Source organism: Mastomys coucha, unplaced genomic scaffold, assembly GCF_008632895.1.
Source record: "Mastomys coucha isolate ucsf_1 unplaced genomic scaffold, UCSF_Mcou_1 pScaffold14, whole genome shotgun sequence".
In the NCBI taxonomy this organism is placed as follows: Eukaryota; Metazoa; Chordata; class Mammalia; order Rodentia; family Muridae; genus Mastomys; species Mastomys coucha.
In genome coordinates, this window is record NW_022196896.1 from 27,320,755 (window position 1) to 27,342,847 (window position 22,093).

The following is a 22,093-nucleotide window of genomic DNA, read 5'->3' on the forward strand; positions in this document are numbered from 1 at the left end:
AGCACACATTACACAGCACACAATAGTAGTGGGAGATTTCAATACCCCACTCTCTGCAATGGACAGACAGATCATGGAAACTGAAACTAAACAAGGACACAGTGAGACTAACAGAAGTTATGAAACAAATGGATTTAACAGATATCTATAGAACTTTTTACCTTAAAACAAAAGGATATACCTTCTTCTCAGCACCTCATGGTACCTTCTCCAAAATTGACCATATAATTGGTCACAAATCAGGCCTCAACAGATACAAGAAGATTGAAATAATTCCTTGTATCCTATCAGAATAATTATTTAAAAGGTCATATGTTTGGAAGAGAGGAAGAGGACCAAGAAGGAATTAAGAGGGAAATATGGTAATTATATAACCACAGTATTCAAGTATGAAATTCTCAATACTGTAGTGGTTTCAGAAGGAATGCCTTCATAGATTCGTGTGTTTGAGTGCTTGGCCATAGCGAGTGGCACTATTAGGAAGTGTGTCACTCTGTAGGTAGGCTTTGAGGCCTCCTATGCTCAGGTTCCACCCAGTATGGAAGAGAGTCTCCTCCTGGATGCCTTCAGATCAAGATGTAGAACTCAGCTCTTTCTCTAGTACTGTGTCGGCCTGCACAATGCCATGCTTCCCACCATGATGACAATGGACTAAACCTATAAAACTGTAAGCCTGCCCCAATTAAAATTCTTTATAAAAAAATTCTTTATAAGAATTGCCCTGGTCATGGTGTCTCTTCACAGCAACAACCCAAATGAAGACAAATTTAAAATTTAAAGTTTTATATGAAAAGGCATAAAATGATACTAAACAATATCATGATAAAACTCTGCCATCAAAAAAAAAAATGGTAAGAAATTGCTCCTTCACTGATGCAAAGCAAGGGTTAAGAAGTTTCTGTAGACCACCCCAGCAGGCTTTCTGTCTTTTATATAGACAGCAGAAAGCACAGCATTCATACCTGCCATTCACAAGCACTTGAAAGGAAGCACTCGATTCTAACCTGCTGTTTCCTTTGCATTTGTTTGCAGAACAACAGTACAAATTGTGTGGGGATGCACATGCATGGCATGCACAGTAACTTCTTATGGTTAATTCTCCTTTGGTTTAAATGAAGACCAGGTTGAATAAATAAAGACACAGTATTGTGTCACATTTGACCCTCGTCTTCTAACTCTTCCTAGAATTTCAGAAAAGGTCATGAACATTAAGTGCATTTACCCACTTACTTTAGTAGTTTATCCAATGCATAATGAGTGCATCAGCCTTCTTATTCAATAGTTCAATGCATAGTCAGTCAATGTCTTTTACTTCATATAAACTGTTTTCCATACCATACATTCTCATTATAATTTTCCTTCACTTAACTGCTCCCAGATCCTCCCCACCTTCCTACCAATCCAACTCCATTCCCTTTCCTTCTCTCTCTGTAAGAAATAAACAGGGAAACAACAAAAACAAATCAAACTAACCAGAGACTTTTAAAAAAGGAAGAACAAGCAAGCATCCAGATGCACACACACACACACACACACACACACACACACACACACACCAAAAGAACAAACACTAAACCCATAAAGCACAAGGCTGTTTTATATAAACCATAGTATACAAGCAAAAGTTACCTGTAATGCTAAAAACAGGCCCAACCAAAGCAATATGAGATAAAACTGGAAAAACTGAATCTGTATAAGGCATCAGAAAGCCTTTGAACATGAAGGATAACAAGGTCATTAAAGTATGTATGAAGTTTGGTAGATTCAGATTCGAGTCATGGTTGCTCCTCTTGAGTGTGGTAAGCTTCTGTCTAGCTTAGCTGCACGTCTGAGGAAAGATCATGCCACCCAAGGCCCTAGCATCAATAACGTGAGACAAAGCACTTGAAACCAACATAGAATGACTGGCTCCAGATCCTGCTCGGAAGATGTTGATGGTCATGACAGCTTTTCATTTTGCATGAGGAAATATGGGATTAGACAGGAAGTGTCTGATGCTTGAAGTGTCAATATGCTTGAGGTAATAGGAAGAGTTCACTTTAGACTGAGGAGTTTTTGGAAATTCTTTAATTGGTCCAGGAAGAATGAGAAGGACTAGACACTGGACTTGGAAAGCCAAGGTCAGAAAGAGCTTATGAATGAGCATACAGTGAAAATATTGTCCTATGTTTGGAACAACATGGCCCTGTGGAATGAGGCATGTTAAACATGAGCCAGAAATGTGTTGGGATCCACCTGCATTCTGTCTTCTGGGACTGTTTATACGTGAGCACATAAGAAGAAGGGCAATTCTGGCAGCTGGGCACATAGAGCCCCAGATGGTCAGCTGGGACTTGGATAGGAACAGAGTCTAGAGACAAGCATAGTTAGAGGGAGGTGACTGATGCACAAAAACCAAAGGAAATGGGAGATGTAAGAAACACCAAGACATCTTCCTTTCCTAAGGAAGAACAGGGACAAAAAAGTGGCACAGAGACTGAAGGAAGAGCCGTCTGGGGACCGCACCACCTGGGGAACCCATCCTGTCTGCAGACACCAAACCTGACTCTGTTGCTGTTGCCAAGAGGCGCTTGCTGGCAGGAACCTGGTGTGGCTGTTCCTTGGAAGGTTCGTCCAGCAACCAACCAATGCAGATGTGGATGCATGGAGCCAACCATCAGACTGAGCTCAGGGTCCCCAGGGAGGAGCTGGTAGAAGGACTGGAAGAGCAGAGTGGGATTGCAACCCCATAGGAAGAACAACATCAGCTGGCTAGACCACCCAGTGCTCTCAGGGACTAGACCACCAACTAAAGCGTGTGCAGGAAGGGATCCATGGCTCCAGATACATATGTAGCAGAGGATGGCCTTGTCTGACATCAGTGGGAGGGGAGGCCCTTGGTCCTGTGGAGGTTTGATGCCCCAGAGTAGGAAGATGCTGGAGCAGTGGGGCAGGAGAGGGTGGGAGGAGTACCCTCATAGAGGCAAAAGGGAGGAAGGAGAGGGCAGATGTGGGATGGGGAGAGGGTTGTGGAGGGGTAACCCGGAAGTGGGATTTCATTTTGGGTGTAAATGAATGGAATGATTATTAAAAAAAAATAAAAACAAATAAACACCAAGACAGTCACAGGACTCTCTATGCAGAGGGATGCACATTGGTACTACTGAGGATGAGGGGAGCCCCAGAAGGCAGGAAGTGAGTCAGAATGGTTGCAGCACACTAGGTTACTCTAGTATTAATGTGATCAGGAGCCATTCCTGTCACAGGAGATGAAAGCCACTGTAAGTCGGCATTGTCTTCAAGGGAAATTATTTATTGTCCTTCTTGTACCATAAGCCTCGGTCGGCTGCTCTATGAGCTCTAGCAGAGTTGGAAGCCTTATGTATTTCCCTCTAAATCCTAAGCCATCACCAGTTCTCTCACATAGCGGAAGCTCAATAAATAATTACTAGTGATGGGAGGAAGGAAGGCAGTCAGGCAGCAATGCACACATATTTCAAGACTCTGCAAGCAGAGCAAGCCCATGTGGTACTCACAGCAGCTGCATGCTCCTAGGTCTTTGCCGTCCTTGCTTGTCACTGATGCCTGACGTATGTCTTCTTGTGTTTTTCCTACCCTGGGTCAGATGAGCAGAGAGTGACGTGCTACTGACCACCACAGCTACAAGCAGAAGAAAGGAAGCAGGCTCTTCTGTGTGTATTGCTTTTGTTGTTGTTGTTGTTGTTTAACAAGTCTTTTTTTTTTTTTTCTTACGTCACTTGGCTGTTCCCAAACCTTTCATTCAGGACATCCTCTCACCTCAGTCTCTCAATAGCTCAGGCTACATGCATGTGCCACCATACTTGGCTTGTGTTTCATTTTAATTAAAATGACAGTACTTGCATTCACACAAGGTTTGTGTGGGGATGAACAAGGTCACTGAGGAACCAGCACTATAGAACAGTTAACAGCGAACACTTTGTACGCTTTTATAAACAAAAAGGCTGGTATGTCACAGTATTTTGTTTGACGAGAAAGAGCTAGTCTCCCAATGACTCCTTCATGACACCTGAAATGAAACTGAGGACGGAATAACCTCTCTCAGCAATCTTTATTAAGCAGAGAGATTAAAAAAAAAATAAAGAAATGGCTTCCATGGAAGTGAGCATTCTATCCATTACTGAAGTAGGAAGAAAGATTGATTTCATACTTGTCTATTTCTGTAACTCCCTTGGCTGAGAAGTAACATACAAGTAAGAATTAGGAAGGATGTCAAGAATGCAAACGAGCACTTAATATAGTTAAACAACACTGTTTTTAGTTCTCCTGCTCTGGCCACGCTGCCTCCAACTAGAGCTTCTCAAATGAAGGCTTTCCTACATTTATTATACAAAAGCACAGGGCCACTTTCCAAGCTCCTCAGTCTCCCTGTACAGTCACTGTGAGTGATCTCACAGTGGAGAGTTCTGTCTCCCTGTGTGTCTTCCTGTGTGTCTCTCCGTCTCTCTGTCTCTCTGTCTCTCTGTCTCTATCTCTATCATACACACACATCACCACCACCACCACCACCACCACCACCACCACCATCACCACTAGCACCACTAGCACCACCACCATTAGGTTTAATACTTCTTCCCTGATATTGCACAAACTTTACTGAGCATTAGATATCCAGCTAGTATCATATTCACCAGATTAGGGTCACAAACATCACCGCTCATGTAGGCGCTGGTGGAATTCAATGTGCATTTACAGACCTAGTACTGTGTTTATGGTAATGTACCAGTCACTCCTTAAAATGGCATATTCTTTTTCCGGAGTTGATCTAGCTCAGAACCATAAAGTCACTTTCAAGTCTAGAGACTTGCTAATAAGCGAGAAGGCATGTGAGGAAAATAATCATCAGATGGTACCACTGTGCTTTGAATGCTCCCACACCCTGAGACCCTCTTGTTAACATTTTGCAGTTGCTTGCAATCAGCAATCAGGAAATAGCTTCTCCTTTGTGTAGAGGAAGGCCACTGATCTGCTTGAGTTAATTTTATATCCAGACACTTTGCTGAAGTTGTTTATCAGGATTAGGAGCTCTCTGGTGGAATTTTTGGGTCACTTAAGCATACTATCATATCATCTGCAAATACTGATATTTTGACTTCTCCCTTTTCAATTTGTATCCCTGTGACCTCCTTTTGTTGTCTAATTGCTCTGGCTAGGACTTCAAGTACAATATTGAATAGGTAGGGAGAGAGTGGGCAGCCTTGTCTAGTCCCTGATTTTAGTGGGATTGCTTCAAGTTTCTCTCCATTTAGTTTGATGTTGGCTACTGGTTTGCTGTATATTGCTTTTACTATGTTTAGGTATGGGCCTTGAATTCCTGACTTTACAAGACTTTTATCTTGAAGGGGTGTTGGATTTTGTCAAATGCTTTCTCAGCATCTAATGAAATGATCATGTGGGTTTTTTTTCTTTGAGTTTATTCATATAGTGAATTACATTGATGGATTTCCATATAATGAACCATTCCTCCATCCCTGAGATGAAACCTACTTGATCATGGTGGATGATCATTTTGATGTGTTCTTGGATTTGGTTTGTGAGAATTTTAGTGAGTATTTTTGCATCGATATTCATAAGGGAAATTGGTCTCTCTGTTGGGTCTTAGGTATCAGAGTAATTGTGGCTTCATAGAACAAATTGGGCAGTGTTCCTTCTGTTTCTATTTTGTGGAATATTTTGAAGAGTATTGGTATTAGATCTTCCTTGAAGGTCTGAATAGCATGTAGAAGAAGGCAAATCGATCTGTTCTTGTCTCCTTGTACAAAGCTCAAGTCCAAATGGATCAAGGACTTCCACATAAAACCAGATACACTGAAACTAATAGAAAAGAAAGTGAGGAAGAGCCTCAAGCACATGGGCACAGGGAGAAATTTCCTGAAGAGAACACCAATAGCTTATGCTTTAAGATAAAGAATTGACAAATGGGACCTCATAAAATTGCAGACCTTCTGTAAGTCAAAGGACACTGTCAAAATGGCAGCCAACAGGTTGGGAAAAGATCTTTACCAATCTTACATCTGATAAATGGCTAATATCCAGTATATAAAAAGAACTCAAGAAGTTAGATTCCAGAGAACCAAATAACCCTATTAAAAATGGGGTACAGAACTAAACAAAGAATTCTCAACTGAGGAATACCAAATGGCTAAGAAGCACCTAAAGAAATGTTCAATATCCTTAGTCATTAGGGAAATGCAGATCAAAACAACCCTGAGATTAGAGAACTTCGAAATGATAATCTATGATGTAATTAAAAGAAAGAAGCCAACGTTGTCTTTAACCACTCCTATAACATAATTTCCCAGAAAAGCATTAAATTTTCCATTGGAAAAAGTTACCTATGGGACCAAATGACCCTGGGGCAGGGGTCACTGACCACTCCTTTAGTTTTATTGTTTACTTTTTATTGATAGATGAATTGTATTGTCCTATGTCCATTATTTTATGTTGGAATTTTGATATTAAATATTCTCTCTCTCTTGTCTGTCTCTCTCTGTGTCTCTGTCTCTGTATCTCTCTGTCTCTGTCTCTTTCTCTCTTTCTGACTTCCACAGTTAGAAAATAAAGAATAAAGAGACAGTTCTAGCTGAGGGGCAGAAAGCAGGGCCGCAGAACTCCCAAGCTACTGGTTAATGAGACAATGCAGAGAACCCATATGGTCAACGATAAGTAGAAAGCACCCAATCTGTCAAGATATCTACTGACCTTCTCCACATATGTAGCCCTCTCACACACAAAAAAGTAATTGAAGAATAAATAGTATAAATTTAAGAAATCAAATTGTCACTTTTATTTTTTATAATCTGTTTGGCTTAACTGTGTGTAATGGGTATCTAGGGCTCCTTTGTATGATAAAGCTAAGATCTCCATATATCTGTCGAAATGTAAATAGGCAGATTATTTAAGTTTGTGTGTGCCAATTAACTCTCATAGTTACAGTATTCTGGGCTCTACCCATTTACTGTCTTTCCACTTAAAAAAAATAGCTTCCATTCCTGAAGCGATGGTGGAGTTTGTCAGAGACTTTTTTTCCTATGGCCTATGAAAACACATGCTGTTTGGTTTCAGGGGTTAACCAAGCACACACACACACACACACACAGAGACAGACCAGAGACAGAGATAGAGGAGTCAGAGAATGTTTAATATCAAAATTCCAACATAAAATAATGGACATAGGAATACAATTCATCAACAGAAAGTAAACACTAAAACTAAAGGAGTGGTCAGTGACTCCTGACCCAGGGTTATTTGGTCCCACAGGTTTTCCCCTGGAAAATTTGATGCCTCTCTGGAAAATTATGTTATAGGAGTGGTTAAAGACAACATTGGTTCCTTTCTTCATAGATTATCTGTTTGAAGCTCTCTAAGCAATTAGAGCCAGTAGTTATTATTTGTTATTGCCATTTACCCTGGAGGAGACATTGTGAAGCCCCAGCAACGTTTGTCTTATCTTCAAAGCAGGTCCCAAATATTCCACACTCTGAATATCAAAACAGAACTAGAGGAATACATTGCCAATGCATATAAATATATCTACATCTTAAATTCTCACAAAAAGAGAAAGTGCATCTTTCAACTTGGGACTTTTCCAAAGAAGAAATTGGGTGCCTTCATGTAACAAAATCAGAGATTGATAACAACCAGAAAACACTTAAAACTTTGGACTTACGTTAGAAGATAAGTAGTTTAGTGTCCACAGAGGGAAAATGTTAATGTCTGCCTCAGGAAAAGTCTATCTTAAATTTTCTTTTCTGCTTTAATACTTGAATGCTAAGATTGACAAGTCATTGTCTATCTAACTACTGGGATACATTTCCTAACTGTTCACACAGTCCATTCCCAAGAGGGAATACTAGATCTTTCTGTCTCTCTTCTGCATTCAGGAGTCATTGATTGCTCTAACCCCTGTATAATTCTCTGCATCCTGAGACAACATATAAATACTCTAATCGCTGACTATAGAAATCTCAAGGACTGGGGAATTATGGGGGTTGGGGATCATGACCATGATTGGCTTTTACAGAATAGATTCGTAATTTAAATAGAATGAAGCAGTTAAAAATTTATGATAACAGTGACTCTTAAAAGGAGCTGGACTCCCCTTGTCTCCTCTTCCCTCCCTTCCCCTTCTTTCCCCTTCTTTCCTCTCCCCTTCCCTCCCCACTTAGAGTATATCTACTACTGTGCACACAGAGAGAAAGGGCATTGATGATTTTCACAATACTGTAAATGCTCCCAGCATTTGTTTGGCTGAAGCCAGTAATGAATAATAACCTACGACGTACAATAAATCCAGAAAAAGATCCCAAATGTCAGAAAACTCTTATCTTAGATAATATGATGAAGTCCAGTTTCAGATAAGCTCAGTGAAACTGTAAGGAACAATTCATTGCTCAATTGGAACAGGGATCATGGCTTCTGCATCTAGTGACTAGTGGTCCTGAGATCCAGACAACAATGTGGGGAAGAAATATCAACTGAAAGGGGAGACTGAACAATGACCGGAATCGAGACCATTTTTCTCTTTCTTCCCACCCATTTAGGACATTCTTCTTTTGTGGTACTGAGTTTTATCACATTTTAAGTCTTGAGAAATTTTTCATTTTCCTAAGGAGGCTTCTACACTCAGGAATTCACACTCTATTTACCAGAAATGCCACCTTGATGCCCATCTATGCCACATTGACGTAATCGGCTGTGAACAACTGACTTAGGAGAGAGGCAAGCAGCAGGGCGGGAAGACCGGTTCCCAACCATTGGAAGACTTACCCATCTTCCTCCTTTCCTTTTCGGAGTGAGAAGAAGGAAGTTACTAAATTACTGTTTGAGAGATACAGATTGGAAGCAAGAATTTTCTGTCACAAAGGGCCATTCATAATGTGAATGGGTTACCCAGGGATTTCAAATCAATTTCTCTGGTGACCTTAAGATATACAGAATTTTAGCGCTCTTCTAAAGCTTTCATCTTTATACATGAGAAAAGTTAAGACCCAGAGGACACAGCTAATAAATATCAGAGCCACGATTTGAACTTCAGTGTCTGAATATCACTATGGGAAGGGACAGAAAAGATCATATAATCCCTAGGCGGGCAGCAGGGTTTATTCTTGCCAACTTTTTTATTAAGAAAATGTGCAGGCAAACAGAAAAGTTGAAAGGACAGTACAACAACACAGTTAGCATTTTATTCAAAAAATTGTCAACATTTTGTAGAGCTGCTTGCTGTATCCTGCATGTGCATATACATAGCTGGTGGATGCAGCTAAAAGGATGTTGGACAGAAGCCCTGCATAGCACAACCTTTTCAATATATTCCCCATAGTACGTTCTTTTTTTTTTTTTTTTGACAAGAATGAGACCTTAATCAGTTTTAAGTGGAGTTTATAACACTAAGAGATAAAAGGTTGTTACAAACACAGGAACAAATGGACATCTGATTGGTATGAGGCATTAGCCTGCACAGGTCATATTTGTGCATCCTCAGTGCACAGCATTTACACATAGAGCCACTGCTGTACAGCACAAGAGTGTCTGAAGAGGCTGAATCAGGGGAAGGCTGTTTTACAGATGGGAATTTTTAATATATATATTCTATATGAAAACAGATCGAACTTTTGAACTGGCAGGTAGAGGGCAACTCTGCCGAGTACTAGAGTAAAAGCCCCTGGTTTCGTGCACAGATCCACCCCTTCCATCTGCATGACACATTAGCAGTATTTAAAGGTAAACGAGGCACTTTGTGGCAACCACAGCCATCGTTATGAACATATTGCACAAATTTTCTAAAACTAAACATGTAACTGGTAACCTACTTTTATTTTTAAAGCTGAAACATTTGATGCCGCCAGTAAACTCCACTTAAGTTTAACCTGTGCCACAGAAAAGAATGGTGACACTATTTAATTCAACTACCCTTTTACAATTATGGCAAAAATGTCCAAGAGGAATTACAGAGGACTTGGGATGTATGGGGCCCAACTGTAAGCCTGCTTAAAGGTGATGCCTTCAAGTCATTTCAGACACGTAAGCTGCTGCACATCCAAAAGTCTAAGAAAGCACTCCAGAAACACGGGAGAGATTACCTACAGGATGCATTTCAGGCTAATCGTGAATACTGTCATAAATAAAGTTTTAATTAGGACTCAAAAAAACCTTTCAGTCATAGCAGTTCTTGTCAAGTTCTATGGGGATGGTAACTGAAATAAAGTAAGGAGAGTATGTGTAATATATATTTATATAAATAATATATACAATGCCATTTTTTCATTTCCAATGACTACACCATAAAATGTAAGCAAGGCTTCTTAGAAACACTGAAACATTCAAAATCAAAACCCTCATTCAGACCTTCACATTCCAAAGGAGAAATACTAACAGTGCAACAGCCCATTGTAATCTCATTGTCCATGACCTGGCCCTCTGTGTTACATATTGGAACAATACAAGTTATAGTTTAGCATGCTGTGCCCAAAACTAACAAAGAACAATGTTCATCACTATCTCCAAAACATCAGCAGCTGCTTTGCATTTTAGTCAGCCACTTTCAGCCTTTAGGAAAGACAAGGGGGACTATGATTCAACGGTGAGACCTAAGGAAAAGATGTTTTCAACAGTCAGTCAATATTCATGTATCGATGTTTAAATATAAATGTATAAATCCTAAGAGCTTGGTTACAATTTTAAAAACTTTATTGGTTGAGTGAAACTGGTGAGGTATGGAAAATACATCAACATTATTTTCTAAGGATGTTTTAGATGACGTTCTGCCCATAGTATGTTCTTACTTTTGGATTGACTTATTGTTTTCCCTTGATGTTCCTGAACTTGTTCATCTTGAACTAGAGTGGGTTCGAGAGGCTAACATATGTTCAGGTTGAGTCTTTCTGGAAGAATATTTTCTGTATATATGCTGATTTGTCAGCATTTGAATTCATTGTCCACCCCAACTAGTGGGGAGTTGTTGCAAGAACTCTAGTCAAGGAAGTCAAAGGCAGCATCAAAGCTTAGCATCACCTGGGATAAGATGGTTGTACTCCATCTTGAATTCACTTGCCAGATTCTACACTAGGTCCCATAAGGTCTGGTAGTTACTACCCATAAAGCCTGGTAGTTACTACTCTGTTCTCCATTCCTAAAGTGGTATCATCCTTGACATGTATAAATAATGTTGTTAAACCTTTCCAGACTGGCTTTTTCTTGCACTCGGCATAGTTACCTAAATTCCATCCAAGCTGGTACCCGTGTAATAACCTTGCTCCTTTTATTGCTGAGTCAAGTTACATGCTAGTGCAAGGGGTTGTATCACTAAACCTATAGCCAGGGACTGAAATGATTTAATTTGGTATTGTTACAATCAAAACTGACTGATTGTACACAGGGTTAATGTGAGTATAGGTTATAATTTATCCGAGCTGTATGTCCAAGAGTAAAACTTTGTGCCTTGTAATAGTTGGGTGTTTGTTACATTTAAGAAATGGTCAAGCTGAGAGAGCCTTTTCTGTCTCTTGTACCCTGGTTCTATTGTGCCTTCACCAGTATGTGTCACTGACTCTGCCCTTCCTTCTTTTTGGAGCTAGATCCTCAAAGTAGAGACTGGAGTCTCTGGCCCTGAGCTGTATCCTCAGCCTAATATAATTTATTTTAGGCCCTCTCATCGATGAGCAGTGTTCTCTCACTGACATCTTAGCTTACACTCTATAGTGGTATTTATTTACTTTATGTGTTTGAGTGTTTTGCCTTTATGTATGTCTGTGCATCATTGCATGTCTTTTGTTTGTCCTTGGGGTCAGAAAGGGATACTAGATCCCCTGGGACTGGAATTATTAATGGTTGTGAACCACCATGTAGACATTGGAAATCAAATCTCAGTCACCTGGGAGAACAGCTAGTGCTCTTAACTGCTCAGCCATCTCTCCAGCTCCGATTTGATTAACCTGTAAAGCTACCTTTTTGTGTTGGTTTTTCTATACTTCTTTTCATTTCAAGAGGTTTTCTCCATCATTATATATCTTCTGCTTTCTTGGGTTTATTTTCACTCCATTCTCCCCTTTAATTTCTTTTTTTCTTCCTAGTTTTTTCTTTCTTTCTTTCTTCTTCCTTCCTTCCTTTCCTTCTTTCTTTTATAAATTAATTTATTTTTTATACTCCATATTCCATTCCCTACTCCCCCATCCACCCTCTGACAGCTCCACATCCCACACCTCCTCCCTAACCCCTGTATCCACGTGGAAGCCCCCATCCCCCACCTCACTTGACCTCTAAACTCCCTGGGGCCTCCAGTCTCTTGAGGGTTAGGTGCATTGACTCTGAATGAACACAGACCCAGAAGTCCTCTACTGAATATGTGTTGGGGGCCTCATATCAGCTGGTGTACACTGTCTGTTTGGTGGTCCAGTGTTTGAGAGATCTCAGGGGTCCAGATTAATTGAGACTGCTCATCCTCCTACAGGGTCACCCTTCTCCTCAGCTTCTTTCAGCCTTCCCTAATTCAACCACAGGGGTCAGCTGCTTCTGTCTGTTGATTGGTTACAAATATCTGCTTCTGACTCTTTCAGCTGCTTGTTGGGTCTTTTGGAGGGCAGTTATGATAGGTCCTTTTTTGTGAGGGCTCCATAGCCTCAGTAATAGAGTCAGGCCTTGGGACCTCCCCTTGAGCTGGATCCCACTTTGGACCTGTCGCTGGACATTCTTTTCCTCAGGCTCCTCTCCATTTCCATTCCTATAATTCTTTCAGACAGGAACAATTATGGGTCAGAGATGTGACTGTGGGATGGCACACACTTGATGTCCTGTCTTCCTGTTGGAGGTGGGCTCTATAAGTTCCCTCTCCCTACTGTTAGGCAAGGTCAACAAGCTGAAGTGCGCAAGTGAGGACACCTCAGTCCCACTTGGGAGACAGGAGAAAGCAATCACAAGTGGGGAGGGAGGGAGGAACCTGGGAGGAAAAGTGGATGGGAGAGTTGGGGGGAGGGGAACCTGATCTGGTATTGGATGAGGGAAAAGGACTGAAGCCCTGAGGGCCAACAGAAAGAATGGAAACAGGCAACCTCAGGAAATGGAAGATTGGGAGGATCCTCCAGAATGCACCAGAGACCTGGGAGGTGAGAGAGTCTCAGGAATCAAAGGGAGGGACTTTAGATGAAATCCCGTTTAGTTTCTTGAGGGAACTTAGAATTTTGTCTTTGCAACTTTCCTCATTTTTCCATTAGTATATAATACTGGTTGACTCTCAGCAGTGTATGTGTTCGAGTGTGTGCATGTGCACATATGTGATATTAGGACATGTGTATGCATGCTCTCTTGCATACAGGGAGATCAGAGGAGGAAGTCAGGTGTCACACTCTACTGTATTCCTTTGAGAAAGACTTTCACTAAACCTAGAGCTAGTTTAGTGACAATAAGCCCAAGCAATCCTCCTGTCACCGTCTCCTCAGTGCTGGGATTACATATTAGGTGTATATGTGGGACTACATGTGGCTTTGGTTTGCTTGAGTTCTGGGGATTTGAACTCAGGTCCTCTGGCTTGGCAGCAAGCGCTTGCATTAACTGTCACATCACTAGCCCTCTCTCTCTCTCTCTCTCTCTCTCTCTCTCTCTCTCTCTCTCTCTCTCTCTCTCTCTCTCTCTCTCTCTTTCTCTCTTTCTCTCTCTCTCTCTCTCGAGCATTTTTACCAGCATTTGCATTTGTGGATGTAGTCTATTTTCATTTTCATTAGTTATATGTATGTAACTTTTCAAATTTTCTTTGAGTTTGCCCCTTTGATCTGTGGACTGCTTACCAGTATGTTGCTTAATTTCTATGTTTTTCAATTTTTTCTTTATTATCTTTCGATTTATTTGTAGTTCAGTTTTACCGTGGCAAAAGAGCACACTTGCACAATGTAAGTTTTCAGTTTGTTAGGGCTTACTTTATTCCCTTACATATACTCTTTCTTGGTAAGTGTCCCATAAACATTTGGAAATTGGTTTTCTAATACCAAGTGGTCATTCTTAAGAACATACATACAAGCTATACTAAACAGACTCAGCAAGTTGTATTTATATATTTATTCATATATAGGTATACATACACACACACACACGTGTGTGTGTATATGTAACAAAAATAACTAAAGAAAAAAGTTAATAAATTTTAGGGGAAATTGGAAACACAGTTACAGTTGGAGAGATGTGAGAGAAGGGATATAAATTATATTTTAATTAAAAATAAAATACATTTCTAAAATGTGTATCATGCTGTTGTTGGGAAGAATGTTGTCTGTTGTGTTTGTTAATGAAACCTTGGTTAATGGTGAGGTTCAGAGTTCCCAAAAGTACCTGTAGCCATTTCCTAGGAAGAGATGTTGACATCTCCAAGTATAACTATAGATGTATCTATGTCACTAAGTGTATCCAGAGATGCTTACTCAGTTTGTACATACTTAGGCTACTGAAATTACTAATAGCCCAATAGATCAATCCTTCTGTAATCATGAACCTCTCTTTTGTTTACAGTAATATCCTTTTCTCTACATCTAATTTATCTTAAGCTAGCCATTTTTTTTAAATGGCATATTTTTCATCTTTTCTCTTTAAATTTACCAGTATGACTTAATCTCAAGAGAATTTCTTATAACCAAACTATTAGGGTATTTGAAAAATTCATTGAAAAATTCCATCTTTTAATGAGTGCATTAGACTACTGACATTTAACATAATTATTGGCAAATTTGTGCTTCCTTGCCATTTTACTGATTGTTTTCTATTTAATTTCTCTGGTTATCACTTCTCAGCTTTCCCTTTTTTATTTTCCTCTGTGCTTCTTAGATTCTTAGATACCTTTTAGAATTGAGTCTTGATTCTTTTACAGTGGAATTCTTTGTCCTTCTTTATGATTTGTATATTTTTATGTTTGTGGTTGTATATAGTATCTACAATATAATAATGATAATACTTAATTCCCCTTGTTGATCCACATCTCTTGTGGTTCTCGCAGATCATCTCCTCCTAACCTCCTTTAACCTACTTGCTCCTCTACTCTAACCCCCACCTCAAGCAGGCACTCAATAACAACTCACAGGCCATACCTGACAGAAAACAAAAATCCCTTATGAACATAGATGCAAAAATACTTAGAAATTGAATCCAAGAACACATCAAGAAGATCATTTACCATAGTCAAGTAGGCTTCCTGACAGAGATTCAGTAATGGTTTAATATATGAAATTCAGAAATTGTAATGTATCATATAAACAAACTGACAAACAAAACAAAGCACGTAATCATCTCATTAGAAACAGAAAAAAATTCTTTGATAAAATCCAACACCCCTTCATGATAAAAGTCCTGGAGAGATTAGGGATAACTGAGACATACCTAACATAATAAAAGCAGTTTACAGCAACCCATAGCCAACATCAACTTAACTGGAGAGAAACTCAAAACAATTCCACAAAAACCAGAAACAAGACAAGGCTGTCCACTCTCTCCATATTCATGTAATTCAGTACTTGAAGTTCTAGCTAGAACAGTAAGACAACTGAAGGAAACCAAGAGGATACAAAAGGAAAGAAAGAATTCAATGTATCTTTATTTCCAGATAATATGATATTATACATAAGTTCCCTTTAAAAATTCCACCTTGGAGTTTGTAGAGCTGATAAACATTTTCAGCAAAGGGAATGGATACAAGATAAACTCACAAAAATCAGTAGCCCTACTATATACCAAAGGCAGACTAACTGAGAGAGAAATCAGAAAAACAATGCCTTTCACAATAGCCTCAGGTAATATAAAATATCTTGGGGGTAACTATAACCAAGAAAGTGAAATTCTTGTATGATAAAAATTTCAAGTCTTTGAAGAAAGATATTAAAGAAGGTATCAGAAGATGGAAAGTTCTCCCATGCTCATGGACTACTAAGATTAACATGCTCCTCAGAGCTCCCAGGGTCTCAACCCCCAACCAAAGACTGCACATGGAGGGGTCTGATTGTTCAGGCAGCATGTGTATAGTAGAGGATTGCAAATTCAATCATCAATAGGAGGAGAGGACCTCGGCCCTGTGAAGGTTCTGTGCCCCAGTGTAGGGGAATGCCAGGGCCAGAAAGTGGGAGAGGGCTGGGTGGCAGGCATGGGGAAGTGGGAGGCAACAGGGGTTTGTTTTTGTTGTTTTTGTTTGTTTCTTTGTTTTTTGGAGGGGAAACTGGGAATGGAGAAATTTACATGTAAATAAAGAAAGTATCTAAAAGAAAAAAAAAAAGATTAACATGCCACGCCCACTTGTCTACTCCAGTAAAGTCTGCAGTGTCAGGCTTGAAGGCCTGATCATGGACCAGAGGTGTACAACTTCAAAGGGAGCTTGCCTCCTGGGTATTCAGTCAGTCACTGGCATCTCCTAAGTCAGACATGTTCCAGGTTAGTCTTTCCAATACTCAACATGCCTTCTTATTCAGGCATAAAGGTGCCCCAAGAAATGATTCGTAAATAGTTAAAACTAAGATTAAACATTGTTCCCTGGCCAGCACAGTGTTCCAATATATCCTAATTTACTACCAAGCTGTGGTTAGCTTGGAATTTCTCACAAAGAAGCTGCTTTATCAGACAGGGTGTCCTCAGAATTAGGAATAGAAGTCAGGCACTATTGCTAATTGTAAACATAGTTAGAATTTTCAGGGCAATCCCACAGAAGACAGAATTGTTTTACATACCAGAGAGTAATTGAAGGGCTTCCCTCACTTAAGGGCATTAGCAGGAACTGCTAGATTGGGACTTCCTGGTGCTTGCCTCCAAGAGACCCAGACAATTAGCTTGGGACTGCCAAGATAGCCCCAGTGGGATGGGCACCACTGCTCTTCCGCTTTGCACCTGGATGCCTGATCTTACTGATTTTGATGTGACCATCACTTGCCTACATTACTTCTGTCTTACTGTCTGATTTTACTGACCTTTATGTGGCCCTCACCTGCCTATGTGACTTTTGTCATCTGCCCTATTTTCTGTATACTATATAAGCCTGGTTTTCACTTTGTGCAGACTTATACATTCAGATTTGAGACAGAGCATTCAAGCTTCGAGCCTCATGTAGTCCACAGCCCCCCAGATCCAGAGCACTTGGGTCCAGGGGGTGCAGCGCCTGTTCAGAAGAGGTGGCTGCTTTAGACCCAGTGTGTTTCAGTTGGCCTCAGATGTACCTCAACTGCTGAGCTGCCAGATTTTTCATTTCTCTTTTGTAATGACTGTAAAAGCCTGATGCCATTTTTAAGAAATACACTCAGACTCAGCACTTCCTTGTGTCGACTCTGTTTGTCACTCACTGAATTTTCTGCCCACCTGACCAGAACTCTCATCCCACGGAACAAGAGGTCCCTGCAGCAAACCCAGTCCGTGGCATTAATATAGTAAAAATTGCTATTAAAAACAATCTATAGAGTCAATGCAATTCCTCCATTAAAATTTCAACACAATTCTTCACAGACCTTGAAAGGAAAAGATTCAACTTCATATGGAAACACAAGAAATCCAGGATTGCTAAAACAGTCCTGAAGAATAAAAGAACTACTGGAGCCATCAATATCCCTAATTTCACATTGTATTACAGAGCGAAAGTAATAAAAACCACATTGTATTAGCATAAAACAGACATGTTGGCCAATTAAATGAAATTGAAGTCCCAGACCTAAGTTCACACATATACAGACACCTGATTGTTTTTATTTATTTTTTAAATAAAGAAGCCAGAAATACACATTGGAAAAAAGAGGATCTTCAGCAAATGGTGCTTGTCAAAGTGAATGTCTGCTGTAGATGAATACAAATAGATCCATATTTATCTCCCTCCATAAAAATCAAGTCCAAGTGGATCAAAAACCTCAACATCAAAACAGATGCACTCAACCTGGTAAAAGAGGAAAGTGGGGGGATAGCCTCGAATGCATTGGCACAGGAGACTCGTGGGGGGATAGCCTCGAATGCATTGGCACAGGAGACTTGTTTCTGGACAGAACATAATTAATTCAGGTACTAAGATCAACAATTAATAAATGGGACCCCATTAAACTGAAAAACTTCTTTAAGGAAAAGGATGCAATCAATCAGAAAATGGAAAAGACTTTTACCAACTCCACATCCAATAAATGACTAAGATTCAGAATGTATAAAGGATTCAAGAAACTAAATATCAGAAAACAAAACAAATATTCCAACTGAAATATGGGGTACAGGTTTGAACAGGGAATTCTCAACAGAAGACTCTCAAATGGCTGAGAAACACTTAAAGAAATGTTCAACATCATCAGCTACCAGAGAATGTAAATCAAAACACCTTTAGATTCTACCTTACACCTGTCAGAAGGCTGAGATCAATAACACAAGTGACAGTCCATGCTGGTTAGTATGTGAGCCATAGAGAACATTCCTCCATTGCCAGTGGGAGTGCAAACTTGTACAGCCACTGTGGAAATAAGTATGGCGTTCCCCCAGAAAGATGGGAACCAATCTACCTCAAGACCAGTTATACTACTCTTGCGCCTACACCCAAAGGACACACCATCCTAGCACAAGAACACGTGCTTCACCATGTTTATAGCAGCTTCATTAACAATAGGCACAAACTGGAAACAACCTAGATGTCTCTCAACAAAAGAATAAATAAAAAAAATGTGGTATATTTACACAATGGAGTATTTGTCAGCTGTTTAAAAAATTACACTATACAGGGCTGGCAAGATGACTCAGAAGTAGAGTACTGGCTGCTCTTCTAGAAGACCCTGTTTCAATTCCCAGCACCCACATGGCAGCTCACAACTGTGGGTTTCTCCAGTTCTAGAGGAACTGATATCATTAAACAGATGTGCAAGCAAAAACATCAATGCACATAAAAAAATTTTAAAAACCCAAATCATCAAAAAATTATATTATGAAATTTTCAGGCAAACAAATGTAACTAGAAAAAAAAATAGTCCCAAGTGAGGTAACCCAGACCCAAAATTATAAATTGGTATGTATTCACTTATATATATGGATTTTAGCTGTTAAATAAGTGACAACCAATCTACAATCTTTAGACCCAGAGAGGATAGGCATAGAAGAAGGGACTGGGAGGGTCAAATAGATATCCCTGGAATGTGAAAATAGATTTTATAGGTAGAATGGAGTGTGTGGGAGTAGAAGGGGAAATTTATACAGGAAGGGGAGAGGAGATGGGATTGAGGGAGGGAATGAGGGGAGAGACAGCTAAAGCTGAAGGGCATTTGAGGGACAGTATGGACATCTAGTGCAGTAGAAAGTAACAGTAAAATGATTCCCAATGATACTCTGCTATAGTCAGAGGTTTGTGCCTTATTCACCCATAATTAAAGAGGCATTCTCCTGAGGCAGATGGGAACAAATGCAGAGATCTACAGCCAGCCAGAAAGGGGGGGGGGGGGACAGGGACAGGGACAAGAGGAGAGAGAGACCTTTGAACACACTTCTAAAGGAGTTATCTTAAAGAACCCCACAGAAAAGGCAGCAGAAGAAATAGGGGAAACAAAACAGAAGGGATGGAGGGCTGCAAGAGAACAAGGCCCTCGGAAACAACTAAGCAGAGCTTATATGAAATCCCAGAGGCTGGGATACATATGCATGTCAGCACCAGGTCCTCTACATATCCTCTATCTTCCAGCTTAGTATTTTTATGGTAGTCCCAAGTATGAAAACAAGCAGCTCTCTGATTCTTGTGCCTGCTCTTGGGGCTGTTAGCTTGGCTCGTCCAACTTCGATATGATGGTTTCTGTCTTTTCTTCTTATAATTTATTTCATTATATTTGGTTGTTAGCTCTTAGAAGCCTGTTTTTTTTCTAATGAGAAAGGGGTGGACCTGGATAGGAGGAACTGGAAGGAGAAGGGGGAGGGGACTGTATTCCGATTATACTATATGAGAAAAGAATCTGTTTAATAAAGTGGGGGAAATGAATGTGATTCCCCCCCCCCAAATCCTTCCTATTGTTTTCACCTCTTAACTCTCATTATCTAGACTATCAGATAGTACAAAACCTTGAATCAATCATAATGTACATAATAAAGCTTCTTAAATAGAAACCAGCCTTTTATCTGTGTCCTGCTTCTGCTCTTCTCTATCCCATCTTACAGCAGCTGTAAAGGCCTCAGCAGGCAGTTCTTTCTTTCCCACCCTTGCACAAAATGTTTGTTTGTTTGTTTCTTATGCTGCAATATCCTGGTTGTTATGATATGAGACAGTGCATCTTATTAAGTCATTTATTTTATCAGGCAACCTCCATTTCCTGCCTAAGTTTCAGTACTGTTGGTTTTATTTTGCTCTCAGGATTATATGAGACAAGATGTCACTCTGCAGCCCACACCGATGTGGAAGTCACGAGAAGCCCCCTACCACCACACCCAGCTGTTATACCTTGTTAAGCATGCGGATATTTTGACTTGTGGTCCCAACAGTTTTCCTTCAGAGCCTCCTACAGTGTTACCTGGTGTGGCTGCAGTTCCCACTTGTCGTATTTTATGTGGAAAGAAGTTTTCATAGGCTGTTGTATTGACCATGTAGAGAGGTGACTTGGGATTTCCTCATTATTGCTCAAAGGCTACAATAGTATTTTATGCAGAAAACAAAACAAAACTTGGGCCCACAAATACAAAAAGCCTTGCTGGTCAAGGCTGCTCACCCTGACTGTTCCACACTGGGCGTGCCTGCGTTTTCCGATGTTTCCTCTCTCAAGTTTAAGGAGACTGAAAACATCCAGCAACCTGGAACTTTCACTTTCATCTGAGTCAATAGCTCAACGACAAAGCATTTATGAGTATCTGAGTGTGTTCTATCTATATTGGTAATGTCCTCATAGACATATTAATTAGTCATATATTCCTGGGAAACCAATCCATGTCCTTCCAACACACCTGAAGCTTCTAAGTTTTTAAAGATGAGTGGGACATCGTTTCTATCCGAATCCACAGCCTGAGAGAGAGGTGTGGCGACTTCACAGGAAATAGCCAGTGCTGGACCCAATGCTGCATCACAGTGAGGGTGCCTGGGAGTCTCCAGTGAATTAAAGACTTCGCTCAGCTCTGTGTCCTCTACATGGGAGCTGTGCATTTGTGTTTTGTCCTTGATCTCAGTGCACACAAGCACAACCAGTTTGTTAGAAGACGGGAAAAGAGAATACTTATTAAGCTGGCTGGAGTCTGAAATCTTTTTCAATAAAATCTGTTCAATTCCAAATGTGCATTTAACAAGATGGTGGATAACAATACAAGCTTATCCTTGGAGTAATAAAAACCACCATTCAGAGGCAATGGTCTTCTAATGGTTTATTGAAGTGGTTTCCCCCTTGTGACACATTATCACAGTACTTCCAACGTGGAGAAAAATATGTTCCAGAATGGCATCGGATAACGCCAAATATGGACCTTCAAGAGGGATAGCACTCAGGGGAAATAGAGGAACTGAAGCAAAATTACTAGGTGAATATGGTAAGGAGAGCTCTGGTGAGGGAGGTAAGCAATGGCCTGTATGGGACATGTCACTCAGTGATCAAAAACTCTCAGGAGGGCAGCAAGCAGATAGGAACAACCTCTTAATGAGTTCTGCTTAATTTTCTATTCCATACATTTATTAGTCTTTGAAGGATACAAAGTCAAATCTTCCTGCAAAAACAAACAAACAAACAAACAAACAAACAAACAAAAAAACCTTACATGGCAAATTAATCAATGACGGGACCTAGGATTGATTGGGGCTCAAAAGTGACCAGTAGATAGCACTCTGTGTTGTGCTCGGGGAGTACCCTAGAGTCTGGAGTCTACTCTTCCCCAACAGTGGTCATTCCTGTGGGGAACTTTAGTATGTTAGGTTTGTTTACATAATTTCCTCTTTGGCATTTTCAAGCCAGGAGAACTTGGGATCAATTACACTGAAATTGCAAATCATATGAAATTGTTTCTTACTGACTCCAGTTGGGAAATTGAAAATATTCTCAGCACTCAGATCAAGGCTCTAATGGAAAACAAAATAAAACAAAACAACCAGAACACTCACATGTGCATGCACACAGAGAGAGAGGAAGATGGAGACAGAGAGAGGGAGAGG

The 22,093-nt window shown here is 40.2% G+C and overlaps 1 protein-coding gene and 1 long non-coding RNA gene across 3 annotated transcripts in view; one reads left to right on the forward strand and one right to left on the reverse strand.

The window, feature by feature from the left end:
* The window catches only part of LOC116088092, a 31,261-nt gene extending 10,707 nt beyond the window's left edge, over positions 1-20,554 (forward strand). The window contains exon 3 of the long non-coding RNA XR_004117761.1: positions 20,321-20,554. This is a non-coding gene — a long non-coding RNA (uncharacterized LOC116088092). The remainder of the gene's footprint in view (positions 1-20,320) is intronic.
* Clvs1 (clavesin 1) overlaps positions 1-22,093 on the reverse strand; it is a 199,775-nt gene that overhangs the window by 110,762 nt on the left and 66,920 nt on the right. The gene's annotated exons all lie outside the window — the stretch shown is intronic.